Below are 3,333 nucleotides of genomic sequence, written 5' to 3'. Positions count from 1 at the left end.
CAAGCAAGCCAAAGACGTCCAGGATCTCCTCTTAAAACATCTTAGAAACTTGTCTCTCCGGGATGATCAAGAAGGGTCATTCTAACGTACAGCGGCTGGAGGAGGATAATGCTAATCTTATTATACAACCATACTGTACTGTTCTTATACTTATCATATCTCCCGGAATAAAGAGCCTTATAGAGTGACATGTTAGTTTTCCTATAAATGAAGAAGTTTCCCCATTTAAGGAATTAGCTTAACGAAAATGTAAGGGATAATTTATTCAACAGTGAAAGGGGAACTCTTTTAAATATATCGGACTGTGGTATATGGCGTCATTATTGTGATAGTGATTATTTTCTGATATATTTGCGTGTTTTGTGCAGTAGTTGATTTTTTTTTAGTGTATTTTAATTATGGTTATTTGGAAATGATAAACTCGATCCTTTGTTTGAGAAATAGATTTAAATTTTAATTGATTTAAAGGAGCAGAACATCATGTTAAGAATAAAGCTATTACTAAGTTAATGTCACACATAAAAGATCTTAGTTATGGAGCTCTGCAGGGTAATGGTTCAGTGGATCTACTGCCACTAGCAACGACTCTGGTTGTACAAGTTGGGTAGGGCTTTGAAGATGAGGTAAATTGTGCGGCAAACACACACACACACACACACACACCACACACACCACACACACACAAACACACACACACACACACACACACCACACACACCACACACACACACACACCACACACACACACACCACACACACACACACACACACACACACACACACACACACACACACACACACACACACACACACACACACACACACACACACACACACACACACACACACACACACACACACACACACACACACACACACACACACACACACACACACACACACACACACACACACACACACACACACACACACACACACACACACACACACACACACACACACACACACACACACACACACACACACACACACACACACACACACACACACACACACACACACACACACACACACACACACACACACAAACACACACACACACACACACACACACACACACACACACACACACACACCACACACACACACACACACACACACACACACACACACACACACACACAGACACACACACACACACACACACACACACACACACACACACACACACACACACACACACACACACACACACACACACACACACACACACACACACACACACACACACACACACACACACACACACACACACACACACACACACACACACACACACACACACACACACACACACACACACACACACACACACACACACACACACACACACACACACACACACACACACACACACACACACACACACACACACACACACACACACACACACACACACACACACACACACACACACACACACACACACACACACACACACACACACACACACACACACACACACACACACACACACACACACACACACACACACACACACACACACACACACACACACACACACACACACACACCACACACACACCACACACACAACACACACACACACACACACACACGCTAATCAACCCTTTGGTAACCTGACTTAACCTTTCATCACGTAAAATAAGGTTTAAATTTACATAAGGTAATCACATTTAATCGATAGGGGGTATTAAGTGATTCTCTTCTTGTTATATAAGGCCAGACAGACATGTTTCACTACACGACCTTGACTATAAACCCACTTTTGAAAAACAACAGAAACTTACAAAAATACTTTGTTAGAAATAATGGAAAAATCTTCTATAACCTGGATGAGTTTCTGGTATATTTCTGTACAGGTTCATGCTACTACAAAAATGACGGAATTTAAGTTCACTGTAGCCATTTTCTCGGGATATTATTTTCAATTCTCAAACACACATCGGCCTTGACCAATCAGGAAATGGTACTTTGTCTCGTGAGAGATCTCCGCCTGCTCAAACATTTCTTCATCCAGGTATATTCATTCCCTTATGGCTTCCTCGTGTGACGGCTGCTTTATGACTGAATAGGAAGCTATTCAGTTTTTTGTGAAGAATAACGATGTTGCTATTGACATTTTCAAGTCGCGCGTGTATTGCATACTGCGGCAAAATGTCCAGACTATAGTAAACACTGTCATTATCAAGCAGAAAAACATATCTGGTTTTGTACAACACGAAAAATCCGAAAGAAAATAAAGAGAAAATATTGTTGTTTTTTATCAGTTTCGGCGTTGAAAGGAAATTGGTTGAACATACAGCACATATCGCCTTGAAAGACTCGGTCACAGCAAAAACTTTGTAGATCATTCATCCGGCGTTCATAATAAACTACTGAACGATTTCATTCAGGAAATAAAAAAAAAAACTAATATCGACAATACTAACTCAGCGCCCCAATAAAAATAAGACGCAGCAAATCTTACGGACAAATCACGCCACGTTGTCCCTCGCGACTTACGAAAATTAAATAAGACATGTTTATTTTTTAACTTTGGGGCTAATCTTATATGGAGGAACCTCGCCAAGTTGTCTAACATTTTTTCTTGGACTCTTCTATAGGTTAAATTAAAATTCTTCCTCATCATTATATGTATACCTGTAGTGTCTCTGTGTATATGTTAAATCAGTGTGAACTTGTACGCCGACTGTGAGTTATAGAGCTTCTTACTGTACATACCAGTCTCTCTTCAGCTCAGTTAGTAAAGTGTGTTCTTGTTTACTAAATATACACATCTGGGTTCTTCCGTCTCTCAATTTAGTCTCTGGTGCATTTGGTTCCTCGTAAATAAATGTTAATATTCTTCTAAAACAATACTGTGGCTTGAATTCTTGCACTCCATTGATGTAGCTTTTGAAGATAATGAAGTAGGTGGTGGTGGTATGTATGTATGTATGTATGTATTTATGTATGTATGTATGTATGTATGTATGTATGTATGTATGTATGTATGTATGTATGTATGGTGAGTGGTGGTGATTTATATTTTAACTTGGAAGGATTTATGTTTGTTTTATATGTTAGTTATCTGTACAATAAAGACACATGACATAAGGAAAGAACCTTTAAATCACTCTACCATAAAGGTGAATTTCACAGGTAAAATTAGTCGTGGTTCCCTTTGATGTGTGTAAGAAAGCGTCATTCCTTAACGCTCGAAGACACTGTAATTGGTCATTTTAGTCTCATCGTTTCTTAATGGTCGAATGAAGTTGTTCGGTCGTTCTAGATTAGTTTTCTTTTAATATCCACAACTAATTTAGGTGCAGAAGAAAAGTCTAAATG

The 3,333-nt window shown here is 39.5% G+C and overlaps 1 protein-coding gene across 1 annotated transcript in view; it reads left to right on the top strand.

The window, feature by feature from the left end:
• LOC121867027 overlaps positions 1–188 on the top strand; it is a 5,742-nt gene extending 5,554 nt beyond the window's left edge. The window contains exon 3 of the mRNA XM_042366769.1: positions 1–188. This exon is cut by the window's left edge and continues 170 nt beyond it. The gene's annotated coding sequence lies outside the window, so the exon portion shown is untranslated.
• The last annotated feature ends 3,145 nt before the right edge of the window (positions 189–3,333 follow it).

The sequence above is a fragment of the Homarus americanus genome, unplaced genomic scaffold, assembly GCF_018991925.1.
Source record: "Homarus americanus isolate GMGI-L3 unplaced genomic scaffold, GMGI_Hamer_2.0 scaffold48226, whole genome shotgun sequence".
Taxonomy (NCBI): Eukaryota; Metazoa; Arthropoda; class Malacostraca; order Decapoda; family Nephropidae; genus Homarus; species Homarus americanus.
Note: the sequence above shows the minus strand (reverse complement) of the source record. Positions and strands in the feature narration are given on the sequence as shown.